At 37.3% G+C, this 19965-nt stretch overlaps 1 protein-coding gene across 13 annotated transcripts in view; it reads right to left on the bottom strand.

The window, feature by feature from the left end:
• LOC124306480 (RNA binding protein fox-1 homolog 2-like) overlaps positions 1-19965 on the bottom strand; it is a 119189-nt gene that overhangs the window by 91972 nt on the left and 7252 nt on the right. For all 13 annotated transcript variants that reach the window (XM_046767245.1, XM_046767251.1, XM_046767255.1 and 10 more), the window contains exon 2: positions 8150-8270. The gene's annotated coding sequence lies outside the window, so the exon portion shown is untranslated. The remainder of the gene's footprint in view (positions 1-8149; positions 8271-19965) is intronic.

Here is a 19965-nt window from a genome sequence, read left to right as displayed (position 1 = left end):
TTTTAAATTTATTTTTCAAAATTTGTCTTACAACTGTCCCAAATAAACAAACTCTGAAACGGTGTTCTGAATTTTCTACAAATTAACCTCAACGATTTATAAATATTCAGAGTGATTTTTTGAAAAGAACGGTTTCTTTTTTTTTTTAAATTCTAAAAAAACTGTATCTTCTTTCCCAAAAATGTACACAACGGACCGATTTTTGTTTCCATTGTTTTTTTTTGTTTGTCTTTTCAACGTTGTTTCAAACGGTCTGAAAACCCCCCACCCCCCAAAACAAATTCTGAAAAATTCTATTTTTCCACTTTGAAAAGATTTCTACGCCTGCTTCGTTACGAATTTGATGAAAAAAAAAAATAAATAAATAAATAAATGTACACCAAAATCGCTCCACGTGACAAGTAACGTGTAATTGATGGTATCTTTTCATTTTTTTTTTTTTTTCTTTACATCGGAGCAAAGGAGAAACACCGAAGCGTATAGTAACGAGCAATGATGATCGCTGCAACGAGTCAGTCGCTCTGCACACTCTGGGCGTATAATTGAATAGGCAGGCGAGAGAGTTGTGTCGAGATGATGAAAAGGAAGCTGAGGGCATATATCGTTGCGTTAAACAACGCGTGGCAAAACTCGAGTCGGAGAAAACTCATTCCCGGCAAAAAGTTGACGTTGAACAGCGAGGCATGCCGGCAGCTGCGTATCACGTTTACAATTTACATTCCCTGACCCTTCTTCTACTTCTTCTTCTTCTTCTCTCGAATATTCGAACGAGAGCGGGTTTCGTTTCGTTCTATGCACGTGGGAAAAGACCGAGCGAGGCAGTCGGGTGAAAAATGCGTCGGATCAAAAACTTGACAAAATAATAAACGAAAGCTGAGACAATGATTTTCTTCTTCAAAGTAAACCTTTACCGAAATTCGCTCCCTTGCAAAGTCTACGGATGCAAAAACGTCTCAAGGACTGAATATCAATTATTAAACATGTTTTTATCGACAACGTCGGTGAGATAACAATATTTCGATATCATTTTTTTCTTAAAATATTTTCTCGAAATACGTGCGGCAGATTAAATAATTGTCAATTGTACGAAATAGGGGTAAAATTTGCCGACAAATCGAACGCCGCGATTTATTTTGCAGAATCATTCTCGCACTGGGAGAAAAGCGAAAGTTTTGAAAAAAAAAAAATAAAGAACTCAACGTCTGAAACGTGTCAAAAACGTCTAAGAATCGTAAGAAAAAAAAGAGAAAAAAAAAGATGGAAAACTATTTCTTGAAACGATTGATAAAAATTTTCACTAACTATCGAACTGAGATTTCCACCCGTAAGATAAAACGAGAAATAACGATTCGGCTTTCTGTTGAGTCTGTATATCACGTTTCAATAGTTTTAAAGGTTAGATAAAAGCACTCTTTGCCTCGTCGTATTTTCTTCGCCACCGCGTCTCGTTTTTCCCTGTATTTTAACGATTTGTATATTTTTTGTCGCTTTTCCGCCGTATGCACGAGATCGTACGTATACATCCGCTTTTTTATTTCACAAAAATAACATCGAGAAACGTTGAAACTTCACTGCTGCTGCTGCTGCTTCTGCTTCTGCTTATAAGCAGAGCTCTGAGTACAGGCATAAATATAATACATTATTATAGTATAAATGCATGCACGTCGGCTGTCGTATAACGTTGCCTCCAATGTTAATAAACAACCAGCCGCAAAGCTGGAGAGGCGGATGGAGAGATCAAGAAATAATAATCAGGAGCTAAATTTCACCATTTTTTCTATGTTTGTGCATATTTCCTACGGATATCGTTCAAAAATTTAAATACAGATATTATCGTTTTTCTGTTTATACTTTTTCTGTAAACCCAACGGCTATCCGTTATAATAGCTATAAATGTAACACGAAAGGAACGATTTTTTTTTTAGTTATCAATACTAAATTCTATCTCGTCCGGAATTAGAAATTATTTGTAAAAAAAAAAAAAAAAATATATATATATATATATTTAATCATATGTAAATATCATCGCTACAAAATAAATCAAGATTAAAACTTGAGTCTGTTAATTGTAACCGTACAATTTCCAAAATTCAACGCGGATTCTTAAATACCTGAATAAAATTTGACGAAATAATTGCTGCGGTAAGCGGAAGAAAAATAAGAGACAAAAAACAAAAAAAAATACAGTAAAATTAAAACCGGAAAATCAAAAAACGAAACCCTTACGAAGGATCACATCGTTGTCCGTCCGTCAAGAGCCTTTTTCTCAGGAACGTTTAGAAGTATCAGGGGTGTAAAAAATTCAAGCTTTTCAACTCAACGCGATCAAAAAGATACGTCCATTCGTCCCGCAATATTTTCATACTCGTGACATTTTTTTCGTTAGCCCAGAATCACGAAATTCGGAATGAAGCACGAACAAAAAGGATAAAGTCTGAAAGTAGTTAATTTGTAGCTATTGCAATGTTATAAAAAAAAATAAAAAAAAATGCCGGACAGTACAATGAAAGAAGAGAGGAAAATCGACAAGGGAGTTATAAAACTATGCCTATATCATCGACCTTGCGCTTTTAAACAGCACAGCTGTGCGGAGCTGATCTCTCGATCCTCAGTTTCGTTCTCTTTCAGCGCGGAGTAGCTTTAGGATCTATATTATAGGATATACACAGCACGACATGCACATATATACTTTTATATATATATATATATATATATAGCCAAGGTGAAAACGATTATTTCCCCACTGAGATGCTTGTACGGTACATAAACCAGGCAGGCTTTTGTACCTAGTTGAAATCTCGGCTGTAACAAAATAAGTTCGTTCATCACGCCGTAAATTGTGACTCGGGGTGATAAAAAAAATTTTCGTAACAAACGAACGTTTGCTCAACGATTGTTGCAGGCGAGGTTGAGGTGTTCAGTAACGTTGACGTTACGAAACCTCGTACAAAAGAATTTTTCCCGTTTTTGGTACATCAGAATATCAGTTTTTTGTACAATGGTTACGTTTTTAAAAAAATATCAGATTGCAAGTTTTGATTGATTCCGATTTACCGAATCTTTGGATAATTCCAAGTTACTGTGAGTAACGATTATTTTAAAAGCGAGAGGTGGGAAGGAGATTATTCTGTAAAAATGACAGATGTTTCAGCGAATAAACATCGTCACGATTATCAATGAAATAAGAAAATATGGAAATACTTGAAAAACTAAAAACATGGAGAACTGCATTTTCTGCCTCCGAACATCGTACTTGGTGTACAGAAAATCTAATTAAATTTAAAATTAAAAAAAAAAAAGATAAAAAAACAATGATAATAATGTAACCGCACGTTAATCCGGCCCCTAGTCATGATTATTAGGAGAACGGTGGATTTCTTTGTGCGAAAAGAAGGCGGTCCAATACCGACGATTCCAACCTTACGACTGCCCTCCTCTCCCACCGCGTGTATAATATCGGATTACAGGGCCTCTGTACACCTTCTTCTCATCTGGCATTGGTCCAGAAATCGGTCTAAATATATTCTCCGGGAATACGTGGTGAATCAGTTGTTCAAATCACGCACCTCTACTCTCTCGCTCTGCATACCCATACACGCTTAAATCGACGTTAGTCTATTTCGTCCGTCTCTCTTTAGCTCCTTTGTACAAACATTAAAGAAATTCCCCGCACGCACGTGTACATCAATGGATGTTGAAACGTGTGCGCATTTCCAGTGTCTCGAAATTACGTTGATCGATCTCGCGTATCGAGTATGTCATGTAAAATATATCAATATCCTTTCGTGATTTTTTAGCTCTTCTCCGATTGTTACGGGTTTGTAGATTAGTTACAGCGACGTTGATCAGCCAGGGGATGATAAGTGAGAAATGAGGATCACGCGTATGATGAAAGAGGGGAGTTGCGGTTGAAATGAGAACGGTGGAGAACGGATGGAAAAATTTCAAATGTTTTATGCATGACGATATTTCGTTACACGCAAAACACACGCGTAGCGGTGTGTAATCGACGTTTTGCATGGGGGTAAATAGAAGGTATTGACTAGAAGCGATTTGGAAGTCGTCTCATATTGTTGTTACACTTGTAATTAATCTCGTAATCAGGATCGTCTGTTATGCATTATGCATATACGTATTCGGAATAAATCAACGCGCACGCAACTCTGTACACTGATTTCTATGCGAACCTTCTCTTCCTAACAATCTAGCCATGACTATGTTACGATCAAAATCCGGTAATAAGAAGTAAAAAAAAATTTTTAAACTGGCATAAATTCTCTCAAATTGCCCCGAGTAGGTAATTAATTAATTACCATGGCGGGAGAGGGAGAAAGACGCTGAAATATGCGAACGAATGCAAAGTATCACTGTAGACGGAGACACAAGCCGAACAGGCACTTACGTAGCAATTTTGGTTCTCGTATTGCTCTCACGGTAAGGCAGAACGAGATGGTAATAACGTGGATACAACATTCGGTCGGTAAGTTACCTACGGTAACGGTATGGTAACTCGCTTCCCGTTATTACCGTTACCTTCGTTCCTTGACGCAGTCCATTTGTTCCCGATTTTTCAAACTTCTATTCCTGTGTTTTCACAATTTCGCATTTTCCATGTAATCGAAATATAAACAATATCGCGAGAAATGAGAATATTCCAATTCGATTTTCCCCCCACGGCTTATCATTACACAAGGCGTTGAATCGAGACAACTGAAGTACAATGGTTCGAAGTATAAGGCTCGAACAATAGAATTCTCCGAACTCGAAGAAAACTAACGGTAATGCCGATATGCAGCTAATCAAAGCGAGGATAATTGAAATTAATACTTTCGTCAATTTCCATGTACACGGTTAAGAATCGTCGTTGATGGAAACGGTCAGAGTTTTTTTTCTCAACGTTGGAAAAATGAGGCAGCAGGAAGGTTAAAAATGGGAATGTGGAAATCGACGTACCCATATCTCACGATCGAGTTCCTCCCATTCGTAATTCAAGTCGCGTCTAATCTGTATATTACGAAGCCGAATAATCAGGTTAAGCATCGTTGCGAGTCTACGGCGTTCCTTTATCGTCACCGCGAACATCAACTTGGCAACAATACCCCCGTCTTCGATATTTCTTCGTCACTTTTCAAAGCGAAGTGAAGTGTAATGTTCTTCCCGTATAAAAGTTTGCTATTCAATTGTTTCAACACTTTTCGCGCCCGCCGCGGGCCGAAAGCGCCACAACGGCCAAGCAACGAGACTCGGCGACTCCTCAGCGTCGGTAAGACAGAAATCCGTCGTTCCGATCGATACTCCGAAACGCGGCGCGATTTCAATCTAGATTTCAAATTTCCTTAACGAAACCTGTGAGTCTCTACTGAATAAATAGAAAAGAATAGACAGCAGATAATTACCCGCGTTCCCACGTCCTTGATTTCCGACACCTCGATCGTTCTAAACTTACTCAAGATCATATCCTTACATAGAGATTATCTTTACGATGACAAAAGAAATCCATCATGTACCGTGTACGACTAGGTATATACAAAACAGAATTAATTCACATAAACGTATAAGAATTCGTATTTTCAATTAATACAAGACGATATGACGTGTATTGTTCAAATATATCGGCATACTTGTCAAGGAGAAAAATATCGTAAAACGATAATACAAAGAGAGAGAAAAAAAAAATAAACGTTCAGAGAGATTAAATTAAGAGAACCGACCAAAAGAATGGGAAAGAAAATTTCACGAAACTGAACCAAATGTGATATGATCTCTGTGTACTATAATACATTAGTGTGTGTGTGTGTGTGTCTGTGTATATAATATATATATATATATATGTATAAAAGCTAAAACTCAGTACTAATTAATCGATCAATTAGTTTTATTTCGCCTTTGCGAAGCACGGGCCTTGATTTTGTGTTTAAAATAAAATAAAAAAAAAAAAAAAAAAATCAGCCAGCGTGTAAACGCATTAAATGATGAGGGAATCACTTGGTCGACACCTAGTGAAAGGGTTGATTACACGGTGGCATTCGCATCCTCGAGAAAAAGGAGGAAGGGAAGGAACGATGGGGGTGGGGGGAGTCAAGCCGAGTTCAACAGATCGATTTCAACGCCCGCCGAACCTTGTACATGTATATTTATGTGCACACAAAGATATATATGTATGTATTGTAGATATAGGTGTTGTACATAGCGGCGTCGATCCGACTCTCAGCTTATACGCGTCTGACGTTTAGATTGCTCCGTTCTTCAAAAGAATTGGATCGCATCGCGACGCTTCGATGCAACGCGTTGCGATCCGATGTGATTTGCCATTAGCGAAATGCACAAGGAAGAATGTCCGTCGATTCTTGTGATCAAGAGAATCGCAACGGTTTAGAGAAGTTTATCGAGAATATTTGAAACGCGTGCCGTTGTGATTTTTGTTTAATAAGCTTCTGATTGAACAAGTTTGCAAAAACTTTCGTTGCTGTGCGTAAATTTGACGAAACGTATTTTTTTTTTTAATATGTATGTAATATAATTTGAAATCCTGAGATGTTTAGATACAAGCTTTTACGTCGGTTACATAGAATCGGTGTAACGACAAATGGAGAATCAGAATTCATGCAAATATCACGATTCTTTGCAAATTAAATTAAACGGCGAATAATTTCTTCACGCACAAAAACCACATTGTTCATCATTGTCGTTTTTTCTCACACATGTATTGTTATTTTTCATTTTCTCACGTTACAAAACTGCAATAATATGCAACAACAACGAGCGCGCGAAAATCGCGAGAACGCAAACCGTGAAATTACGATGCAGTTTCGTCTCTGCAAGTATTGATCGTCGTTGTTTAAATTCGCCGAAAAGTTTAACTTTGGGTTACGTATCGACGATGATATAACCAGCGGGTGTCGGCAAGTTAGTTTCGAATTTCGAATTTGATTTGTCGACCGTACAACACACTCGCTGCTCGTTATAATAATTAACAAGCGAAGCGGGTGATTTTCAATTGAAAAAAAGAAGAAACAAAATCATCGCTACCGATAGTTATAAAACGTCGTTAACATCCGATAACCTCGATGTCTGAAACGATAAAAATTTGTACAAAATTGTCGATATTTATCTTCTCCGAGTTTTCTCCTTCCTTTTCACTTAATTTTCTACCGCAAAGCCGAAGGACGGCGCCTTGCTGAATAATCGTATCGTATATTACGTAGAATAAGGAATGATTGTACGATGGCGTGCAACGATGCATATCTGAAGAACCGAAGCTACCTACAATCGTTAAAATTTCAGGGCCGAAAATTTACCGTTTCTTCTTTCGCAGATAAACGATTAATGGGGTTACATATATATCGTAATTAAACGCTGGCCAAGAATATCCGAGGCAAAATATTTCGATTATATCAATTTTAGACTCCGTCGCTACGACCAGTTTCCAAATATAATTAATACGAATCACGCATGTTTTTTACCTCTGTATTAAAATGTTAAGGGACTTGTATTTCCAGCCAAAAGTTCGCGAGACAATTTGTTTTGAATAATAATAATGCCGAAAAGTTGTCGATAAATTGTTTAAACTAAAATTTGTGCACCAAATTTCGAGTGAAACTTTTTTTATTTCATATAAAATGAATTCATCGATTTTTCAGCGATTTTTAATAATTTCGTTTTTCAAAATTTTCCAACCCTCTATTTATGAAACTATTCGTTCGATGCGTCTAAAACTTTTTCAGTGTAACGTACAACCGTTTAAGACAACTTGTCGAAAAATTCAGGACTATTGATCAATTTTTTAATATTTGTTAAATTCTCGAAAACCGGTCACTAAAAATCACCGAAAATTCGAAATAAATTTTCAGGTATTCGGCAAAAACCAACGAATTCGTTTCATACGAAATTAAAAGAATTCTACCAGAGATTTGTCACACAAATTTTTGTTCACACAACTGGTCAACAACTTTTTGGCATTTTTATTATAAAAAGCGAATTATCTTCTCAACTTGATTACCACTTTTATTCAGACATTTAAGCAGTAAGAGTAACGTTTATGTAAAGCTATATGTAAAATTGTAAAGCTGATTAACGCTAGTTTTCGTGAGACATTTATTACACGTACAGATCACAGGTATGTATAATGCAAAATTGTAAATTTACTCACATAGCGTATTACCGATGTCGTCACGTCTTGACGAATGAAATCCTCCTTCTCGTATAACAATTTCCTCTCCTATCCTCTTCCTTTCCGTTTGCGTTTCCGTTTCCTCTACCCCGGCAAATTTCTGCAATTATATAAGAAAAGCAGAGAAACTGCGTTACCTCTAGATTCAAAAATTCCATGTTTTTGATTCGATGAAAGCGCAACAGCGAAAAGAAATAATAATAATAATAATAATAATAATAATAATAATAATAAAATTATCGTTTAGGTGAAGGAAAATTGGTAAAAACTTGATTATCACGTATCGAAGAAACGGAAATCAACGCGCATCGTTGTTTTTTGTTGTTTTTTTGTTTTTTCTTGATAATATACGTGCAATGGAGTTGCAAAGGGTGTAATAATGAAAACTGACAAACACAGAGAGAGAGAGAGAGAGAGGGAGAGAGAGGGAGAAAAGTTGCAGCAGGTTGTTTGATAGTTATCGCAACGTATTATTCTCACGGCGCTGCAGACCCTTCAGGCGAAAACGAGGCCAGCTAGTGCAATTTACAGTTTTCAATCTAGATTCCCGGCATTCCGACCGACAAGTACAGACAGACGGACAGAGATTCGCAGATTAGACGCCGTTTCAATTACTCTTTCTACTACTCCGTGCATACCGAATTCAAACACCGCGGTTTGGTGGGTAAAATTTTTTATTCCCTTCGACATATGTTCTCTTTTTTTTTTTTTTTTTATTTCCATTTTCCACACCCCAAAGCACCGGAAGATATGAGAAGGTTTTGGCAAATTACCTTAGATGCCCTTTGCATCCCAATCTTATTCTCATTATTATCATTACTAGTAGAACAGGCAGGTAGAGTTCTGGATACAGATTCCGTTACCGACAGTTCGCTCACAATTAGCCAAGACGAAAACATTTTAGCGAAGTGTCGGTAACTGAATCTGTACTCAAAACTCTTCTAGCCTATTCTAATATCGTTACATCGATTATTATTATCATCATTGTCATTGTCATTACTATTATTATACAGATTCTGGATACAGATTCCGTTACCGACAGTTCGCTCACAATTAGCCAAGACGAAAACATTTTAGCGAAGTGTCGGTAACTGAATCTGTACTCAAAACTCTTCTAGCCTATTCTAATATCGTTACATCGATTATTATTATCATCATTGTCATTGTCATTACTATTATTATACAGATTCTGGATACAGATTCCGTTACCGACAGTTCGCTCACAATTAGCCAAGACGAAAACATTTTAGCGAAGTGTCGGTAACTGAATCTGTACTCAAAACTCTTCTAGCCTATTCTAATATCGTTACATCGATTATTATTATCATCATTGTCATTGTCATTACTATTATTATACAGATTCTGGATACAGATTCCGTTACCGACAGTTCGCTCACAATTAGCCAAGACGAAAACATTTTAGCGAAGTGTCGGTAACTGAATCTGTACTCAAAACTCTTCTAGCCTATTCTAATATCGTTACATCGATTATTATTATCATCATTGTCATTGTCATTACTATTATTATACAGATTCTGGATACAGATTTCGTTACCGACAGTTTACTTACAATTAGCCAAGACACAAACCTTTGAGCGAAGTGTCGGTAACTGACTCTGTACCCAAAACTCTCCTAGCCTGTTTTACTATTATTATCATCATCATCATCATCATCATTATATTGATTATGATCATCATCATTATTATGATACGTATTCATTCATGCAGACTAGGCAATTCTTTTATTCATTCACGTCCGTTCAATTGTTTTTGAATTTGTCATTTATATTTGTTTATTCCCCCCCCCCCCCCCCCCCCCCCCCCCCCACACAAATTTCGCAGCGCCGGGGAGAAATCGGCAACGCTGAGACCGCAGCGCCAGGTTTATTGAATCCTCGTTAGCCTCGAAAAGGCCGGAAGGCTATTTCCCTCCTCGATCCTCGTTATATTGCACAGGGGGTTGCTTTTCCGCATGGACATGACGGCATAACACAGCGGCCGCGAGCTACGTCGGCGTATTTTCCAGACGAAAAGGTAGCGAGGGCAATAACGGGTGTACCGAATTTTACGCAAAACGATACGAGACCGATATGTATATCGGTTGAACAAATTCGAAAATGATTTATAAGAATCGTAAAAAAAAAAATAAAATAAATAAATAAATTGTATACCTGATTCTTGCCGATGGAATTTTTATAATTCGATTCAAAGGAAAACTCTCGAGCTTTGGTGAAGGATCGCGGAGAAAAAAGGAAGGTAAAGATGAGATCAAAAGATAAAGAAAAAAAAAGTGAAACTCTTCCGGACTCGATTTCAGTGAGGGAAAAAGTAAAGAAAGAAAAAAAAAATACGAGGACTGGATTACACGCACAGTTTATAATATACTACATATATGTGTAAGGAATGTGAAATATAAGAATTGAAGACAAAGAAAATTATAAAATCCTCAGGCATACGTGTGTAAAAGAAAAAAAAAAAACAAAAAGAAAGAAAAAAAAGCTAAAAGAAGAAAATTCTACTCCCGTAGAGCGAAAAATTCCTTTTAATCCTGGATTTGGAATTATGTGTATGCTGTATAAAGCACGTATATGAACGAACTGGAAAATCCAACTCGCCAAGTAGAATATATCATACATACCTAAATAGGTACGTTAATGAAAAGTGTTTTTCATCATCCCTTCATTATACGAATATAATAGCCAGAAATTCCGTGTAAAAAAGAATTTCACGCGCACTAAATAATTTCTTCCAAGGAGTCTACGCGTAAAATTTTCGAGGAATCAATATCTTTAAACTTGTTTGAACAAGTTTTATCAAAAAAAGAAGAAGAAAAAGAAGAAGAAAAGAAATGAATTCGCTATTATAAAAGACAGAATTTTCGAATTTTCTTCTCGCATTCCTCCGAGTATGCAACCAAAATAAATAAATAAATAAATACTTGAAGAATAGAAAAAGTTTGACTACAAGTAGTTACACCTATTATAATACAATAAAAATAACAAATTATAAAATGAAATGGGGGGGGATTTTATACTTTAACACCGTAATCAAACAACGCCTTATGAAAATTTCAATTTTCCATAATCACCCGCCAATTGACGAATAATTTGATCAACTTGAGGAACGGCGCCGTTGGTAAAAAGAAAAGCTCTTCGAGACAAGAGAATGCGGGTTCTTTCTGGCGGTTCAACAACTCGAGGGAAGTGTCCTCGATGCGAGTCGAGAGGGATATACACACACCGGGTATCGCAAGGGTGAAGTGCCTGCTTCTATAACCACACCCAGCTCTGTGCGAGGCTCCGGCTGTTTTGGGAAACGTTTACCTTTTCCGTAACCTTGTTTCGAACAAGGTCCGATGGAATTCCAACGCAGGCGAAACGTCATTTCGATCCGCGCAAACGAATTAGAAACGCTGCTGCGATAAACTATCGATTTTATTTTTTGTTTTCCTCTTTCTTTCTTTTTTTTTTTTTAATACTTTTCTAACATTTTTAACAGACAACTTGCAGGAATATTTATTCGTGAATTTTGAACTATTCGCATTTTCGCAAATGAAAATACATCTTATCCTGATTCGAAAAAAGTGGGGAAAAACGGGTGAAGAGGAGAATGGAGGAGAGGGTGAAAGGAGATAAAAAAAAAAAAAGGAAGAATATAAACAAGAACGATAAGAGTTTATCGAGGAAAAATACGGGAGAAGCTTGAGGGGGGATAAAAGATGAAAGAATAAAAAAGGATTCGACGAAGCCGGAAGGACGAGGACTAAAAAGGAAGGACGAAAGAAAGGAAGTTAAGCGGAAAGAGCAGCGCGCCTTAATGAGGAAGAATATTTTGATATTTACTTAAATTTTGAGAATTAGATGAAAGCCGCAGGGAGAGTTAATTAACATTATTATTGTATATGTACACTTTACATTACCTAATGTAAAATTTAAGTACGTACGTCGGGGGAGTTGTTAAATTATTTATACCCAATACCCGTGAAATAATAATTAACATCTGCCGCGTAAACTATAAACCGAATTAGAAACGCCGTCGGTTTAATTTATCATCGAGGAAATTGTCGCGCGCATCTTTTTTTTCTTCTTTTTTTCTTTTCTTTTGCAATTAATCCACAAGTAAATCGAATAAAACCTTTAATAAGACCCTTTTTTTTTCGACACGGAAGAACTGATTATCTACAAAGATGAAACCAAACGAACAGTTTCCAAACTTGTAGATTTTTACAGATATCTCGGTTGGAGTGTTGTAAAAATTCAAACCGGACGAGTCACCTTTTAGAATTTTCCTAGCGAGTGTTCCGTTTTCACGGGGCTTAGTTTCAGGCTAAAAACTAACGTTTCGAAGAGTACGTGAGGAGAAAAAAAATTTTAAAAAAAGAAAAAGAAAAAGAAAAACACCCTAATATACACATAGTTATATCGATTAGGAATGAAATTTGATAATCAGATCGGTTGTCGCAAAAATTATATAACAATATAATAATAATATGACTGAAATGGATTTTTTATTTATTTATTTATTTTTTTTTTCTCAGCTCCTGCCTGCAACCCGAGCGAAAACGCTTGTTGTATAAAAGAAGAGAGAACAAAAAGAAGATGAACGAAGAAGAAGGATAAAAATGGAAGAATAAATTCGTGAAATAATGAACTGCTGCAGAAAAAAGGGGCGAGGGGGGGGAGGGGGAGGGGGGAGGGAGAAAATTTAACAACCCATTGTTATAATATGTAGTTTGGTTGGCAAATGGGGCGGAAAATAAATAAATTATGTACCCAGCGAGCTCGAGCTCGAGTCGAGCCGAGGTGAGAAGAAAGACTCGAAGAAGAGAAGGAGGCGGAAAGTTGGAGGAGGATGAGGAAAAGGGTTCCTCCTTGTATATTTATTTACACTTCCGCAATTTCCCCTTTACGACAGTAATTTGCAAAACCCGCGAAATTTTTATTGCCTTGTTCTCTCCGTTGCAATTCTCACGTTCGACGTTTAAGTAATGCATGCATATGTTTACATATAACAAATATATATATATCGGAATATTCGTTCAACGAAAAACTTGGCGTAATAATAATAATCAACAATATAACTGGAAATAAAAATGGGGATGAAAAGAAAATTCATTAGCTGCGATTATATGCAGCTTAGAATGTAAATTTGTTTTTTTCTTTTTTTCCTTTGCCCTCTTCTTTTCTTTTTTTTTTTTTATTTGCCAATAAGTACGATATCCGTTTCCCGTTGATCTTCATTGATTACAATTTCTCAACAATTGAAAATAAATTTCCTTCTCTTCTTCTTGTTACATCTCTTTTCTCATTTATACGCCACATTCACAACTTGTCAATTAAATCCTTTATATTACTACTGTTATTATTGATGTTTTTATTATTTTTATGCATCGATGTATACATATAAATATACGTACATATATGCGGTGAATTTAACATCACGCGGCAGGAAAAATTTGTTCAGAAAACGGCAATTTGCAGAAGGCGGTTTGACCGCTTTCCATACATTATACGTATAAAAGTGTATCAACTGTACGAAACGCGAGTTTTCAGAACCTTTTACTACTCGCATAAACATTCCTTTCTCTCTGCTAGAGGTTTCATGTCATCTATTATATGGCTGAAGTTGGTAACGTCGGTGTAACGAAACATCGGGATGCAAAAAAAAAGCAAAAAAAAAAAGACAAAAATCATAACGGCGCAATTTTATCTATCACGTTTTTACTTAAATTCCGTCATTCCTGATTGTGAAAATTAACGATTTTTCCTCAAATTTGTCCTAAACGTTACCAACTTCATCATTCTCATATTATCCGACTGTACCTTAATTTACACGTCTCTTAAATATCGTATAATATTAATACACGTATAAATGTACCGTACAACTCTTGTTCCTCCCCCCCCCCCCCCCCCCCCCCCCCACCCCAACGGCAAATGCAGTTTCACCCCCCAGCAGCCTCCACAAAGTTTCTTCCCGTGGACACGGGGCACAAAGCTTTGACTGCGTCGCGTCATGCGAGATGACATATACGTATGTATATAACATATATGTGTGTGTACATATATACGTAGGTGCATGTACACCTCTGCAGCCTGTCGCTATAACGAATCGCACCCTATAACTTGAAAACCGCTCTCGTTGCTGGGTTGCGTTTATATTATAGTATTCACCCACACACCGTGGACTTGTTTGTATGTGCGTACATAAATTGCTATTTCATGTCCGTTGCGGCAGAGGATTAAACGTGTACACACTGGCATGCGCATCGTACGTATGTTTAATGCACGTATACCGGGAGAATCTCTTGAAACTTGAAAATGAACCGCGCACGCGCCGAATAATCAAATCTCATTGGTCGGCGAAACGTTTCCGCGGCGATATTCTCGTCCGCGACGCAGGCGGGCCAACCTACGCAAAATGTCTGCGTTTGAATTTTCAAAGAGCGTGAGCGTCGAGTTCCGACCGTTCTTCGAAGAATCGACTTTCCGCCCCGACGACAAATGCTTCCGAAACCTTTCCGAGTCGCCGTCTCGATTGTTCGAGATCCTAACCTCGAAAATTCGTAGGAACCGCGTCGCCGGCGGAAAGAGTTTGACGGCTGAAAACTCGGGTTGGCCAGCCTGCGCGAACAGCCGATAAAACTCGCGCTTGCGCGGTTCGTTTTCAAGTTTCAACAGATTGTCCCGGTATACTAGATTTCTTTTGCAGTCATCTATTCTCGCGATTTCATCAATTTTTTTGAATTATCATCATTATTGTTGTTGTTGTTGTTGTTGTTGTTGTTCCGAATCCGTGGATATCGGTTGATGAAACAAAACGCAACGTACAAAATGAAACGAAACGATCAACGATTCACCGAATGAAAAATACCGAAATGGTAGGAAAAAAACACACACACACACAAAACGTACAAAAGTTTAACAACCAACTTACGTTTGCTCTCTTTCCATCGTCTCCGTTTTTCCAAATTTTCAAAGACGAAGGAACTCGATCGTCATACCCGGATCGATTATTGCTCACCAAATAATTGGAGAGATTAAGGTGTAGCGCGGAGGCGCGATACGTGTAAATGTCTGCATGCAGTAAGGATTTAAACACCCTGCCGCGTGCACTGGAGGTTTATTTGCAGAGCTAATCCCGAGTTATACGATTACACGTTGCTGATTGCGAGGAGTTAACGAGGACTCCGAGTCGTTACGTCGAAATAAATTATAAACTACTCGGTATCTCGAGGATACCTTGTACCGTTATAATATGTGATAACAAGCCAATAAGGCGGTTCGAACTTGCTGAAATTTTCATTTATATCATCGCTGCAAAGACACAACTGATTCGTTACAGGTGTATACGTATACCTTGCTGTAAGATTGTTTGTTTGTTTGTTTGTTTTCGATTATTGTCGTACATGCGTAAGATTCGGAACAAAATATTACATGTCGTTTATACATTGAACGATAAATTTCAGGACTGAAACTGGGAAAGAGAAAAATGTAGAAGAATAGTATCGCACACTCAGTAACCACTGCAGTCACGGTAAAATGCTCCGCATTCAAACTCAAATATTTCCATATTCTAACCTTATCACAGTTTATTTACAAGTTCGAATGATCTTGCTACTTCGTAAAACCCGAAAAACCCCGGCGTATAACAAGTTTCGTCCAGAATCATTGAATTTTTACAGTTTTTTCAACTTTACATTCGTCATATTGGATCCGCCATCTTGGGTTTGAAAATTATCAAATTCTGACCGGAAGGGTTGAAAAGATTTCTGTACATATATGTACCTACATTAAGGTGATAATGAAGAGAAGAAGAAGAATTAAGAAAAGATCTTCTTCCCGTGATGAAACGTGACAATTTGTGCCTGACAATATAATATATAAGTTCGTTTCACGGTCGGCCGACCGTGGCGCTGCAGGTTTCTCAGTGTTGCCAACGTAACCGTCTAGTGTAAAAAATTACCCGTCTCGGATTCATTCTCCCCAAGTGTAAGCATGGGTAGGTAGTAGGTTGGGTATAACTGGTTCAGAGCAAAGGGGGTGGTCGTCACCTTCGCGTTGCGAAATATACGAGGGTTTACGAAGGGTTGGTTGGTTTGAACAAGGACCTCGTTCGTCGATGGTTCGTTTCAGCCCCCCTTAATTATCGTACCAATTACAACTGACGATCCTCGTTAATAACTCAACGAATGGTTGTTCAACATCAAACTTCCAAGTATACGTGTTACGACCCAAGTTTTATACCTACCAAAGCTAGGAATGAGCATAAATAATCGATTATTTTTCAAACTCGATTGATCCGATCGACTCGATTATTTTCCTCACGATTGGTTTTTGCTTTTTTAATCTCACGAACGACGCAATATGATATAAATCAATTTATGTGTTTAAGGTTTCAAAATAAATAAATAAATAAATATAATTTACTTGTGGTAAAACAAATTCCCCGCTATAAACCTTATTTTACATACATACGTAAATAAGGTGCAATAATAATTCACATCCAACTTGTCAGTTTTGTATTCACATATTACTATTATTATTACTATTATTATTATTGTTGTTGTTGTTGTTGTTGTTATTGTACGTGAGAAGTTTTAAAAATCTAAAAAATAAAAACTGTGCAATAACGTCTTCCCCTCCTCTTATATACGTATATGTAGACATGCGATAGATGAATGCAGGTTATTTTAACCGGTGGCGTGAGAAAGTATAATCAGTCTGGTTTAATGGAAATACATAGCATGTATATGTACAAGGGTAAATCAGGGGTTGAGGGAAAGAAAAGACTGTTTTTACACATCCATACCGTCTACGTGTATGTAAGAGAGAGAGAGAGAGAGAGAGAGAGAGGAAGAAGCACCGAAAACGTTCGAATTAATAGCCACGTCTCTTCTCTTCTATACGTATCAGGAGAATCTCTTAAAACTTGAAAACGAACCGCGCACGCGCCGAATAATTAAATCTCATTGGTCGGCGAAACGTTCCCGCGGCGATATTCTCGTCCGCGACGCAGGCGGGCCAACCTACGCAAAATGTCTGCGTTTGAATTTTCAAAGAGCGCAAGCGTCGAGTTCCGACCGTTCTTCGAAGAATCGACTTTCCGCCCCGACGACAAATGCTTCCGAAACCTTTCCGAGTCGCCGTCTCGATTGTTCGAGATCCTAACCTCGAAAATTCGTGGGAACCACGTCGCCGGCGGAAAGAGTTTGACGGCCGAAAACTCGGGTTGGCCAGACTGCGCGAACAGCCGATAAAACTCGCGCGTGCGCGGTTCGTTTTCAAGTTTCAAGAGACTGTCCCGGTATTTGTATACCTTATCCTCATATACACGTAAAACACAGAGACGGTACAACACGTGTTGGTAGCTATAAGATAATACTGATTTTAGTAGTATATACTGTATTATACCCAGGTAGGTATACAATTGAGAAAACTAGGCCGGTATTATCCTCACCCTCGAAAGTCGTTGAGGAGAGTAAGGTTGGTTTATCCTTATTTAGAGCCGAGTAACACGAACCACGAGAAGTAGGAAAATACAATTGTAAAATAAATTGACGCAATAAAATGGATCAAATCAATCGCGAAGTTCGACTGGTTATACAAACTTTATTCATTTTCTTTTTTTTTGTAATTGTTTTCTGTTACGAAAACTTCTTACATTGAACGCATAAAATTTCACAGGATTCATTTGATTTTAATCAACAATAATTAAATAATTCCTGACTCGTGATGACGAATGTACAAAAATACACGAAGGAAAAATTTTTCGCGAAATTTTTTCGCGATTACACAAGTGCATATATAATTGTATTTCATTGATTCAATTTTCTCTCTCACTCTCTCTCTCTCTCTGATCCTTATTCGCGAAATGAAAGGAAAGCGGTCGTGAAGGAGAGACGCGGCTTGTTTCCAAAGCAACTTCTCCCCCCATTCATTCATCATGCGTAAGTATGTACGTAGGTACACTTGGGTATATTATTACAACGTATAATAAATCACGCCCATACGTATCCACGTAACCAGAACAGTTAGTTGTTTATAATTATTAGGAGGGAAAAGTTTCCGAGTCGGCGACAATCATTATTCCCTTCTTTCCCCTTTTCCATTCCATTCTATTCTCTTCTCCTCTCTTCTCATTGCACGTATACGACACACGCAATACTACACAATACATTACGTGCCTTTAAGTAACAACTTTCAGTTATAAACAATAAGACAACTAAAGAAACGCGGATGAATATAATAAAGAACTTGGCGACGAATAATTGTTCGATAACTTTGTTTTTCCTTCTCTCTCGCGTCCAACTTTCTCTTTCTTTTTTTTTCCCTCTTCCTTCTTCCGCACACTTTCTGCAACGGAGCTTAATTCCCTTTTAACCAATACATTAAATGGGGTGGAAAATTTAAATTAATCTTGGAAAATATTTTTGATTCTCATTCGTTTTGGGATTGTAAGATTCTGTAATAACTGACATACGTATACACACACATATATACATATACATATATATATATATGATGTACACAGCATTAAGTATAACGTATTATTACATGCTTAAGCATATACACATAAGTATATTGATACAAGATGATTGAGGGAAAATAGATTTGCCGTTCGAATATCGATTCCTCGTTTCCGTTACGTTTCGTTTTCATTTCCCAATCGCAATAAGTTTTGTCCTCCACCTGCCGCTGGTAATTCTCCTCAAATTTTATCCTCGATGATGGGAATTTTTTGCATTTGTTTATTTATTTTTTGTTTCCATCTCCAGCATGATACACGCGTACATATTGCAAAGAGAGTTAAAAAAAAAAAAAACAGAAAAGGTAGAATCGGTCGTCCGGCAGGAGAGGAGGGAACGTTTTGTAGGTTTGTACAGGGAGTCGGATAAGGGGAAGAATGAAGAAGAGAGGGGAAAAAACGCGAAGCAAAAAAAAGGAGGAAGAAGGAGAAGGAGGAAAAGAGGAGCGTGGAGTGGAGTCGAGTGACATGGCAGAGCACAGAGCGGCCAGGTTCAATCGATACAAACCGAAGAGCGAAACACGAAGGTGAGGAACACCGTGCATATATTATACATACATACATATTGTACGCACGTAGTTGTGTATATTTATAACGGGGAGTAGGTATACCTGACAACAACAACAACAACAACAACAACAACAACAACAACAACAACAACAACAACAACAAGAACAATATAATAAGCGTAGCGTTGTTCTCGCGAATAATAGAGAAGAATGATGAAAAAAAAAAAAAAACATGTTGAAGTAAAAAAAAAAGCATTGTTAGTGCTCTCTTTTGAATTATGCTTCTTTTTCTTCTTCTTTTCAATAACAGTGTCAAAAATTGAAGGAACGATTTACGACACATGCTCGTGTGTTGTTTACCTGATTCGTGTGAAAATATTCATATATATACTTGTGTAGAAAAAAAAATGGACCGTATAAATAAAAAAAAAAAAAAATAAAACCGATAAAATTGGCGAATCGCTTCGCCCCTTTACTCGTAATTTTTCATTCGTTTGTTTATTTCTTTACACGCGCACATAAGCGGAAGAGGGGGGTGGGGGGGTTGTTTACAAAATCAAGAGGAAAGAGAATGAAACGATTTACCAATTTTATCGTTTTTTTTTATAATTTTCTTTCATTTTTATATTTATTTTTATTATTTTTATTATTTTTATTATTGTTAAAAATCAATCGCTCGGTCTTTCTGTGAAAATTTTGGTCGTTGATCTCCGTCGACCGTGTAATTGGGCTCTGCCCGTATTTGAAATAAATAAGTAAATA

The sequence above is a fragment of the Neodiprion virginianus genome, chromosome 5 (genome assembly GCF_021901495.1).
Source record: "Neodiprion virginianus isolate iyNeoVirg1 chromosome 5, iyNeoVirg1.1, whole genome shotgun sequence".
NCBI lineage: Eukaryota > Metazoa > Arthropoda > Insecta > Hymenoptera > Diprionidae > Neodiprion > Neodiprion virginianus.
This window is presented reverse-complemented; position numbering and strand designations above follow the sequence as displayed.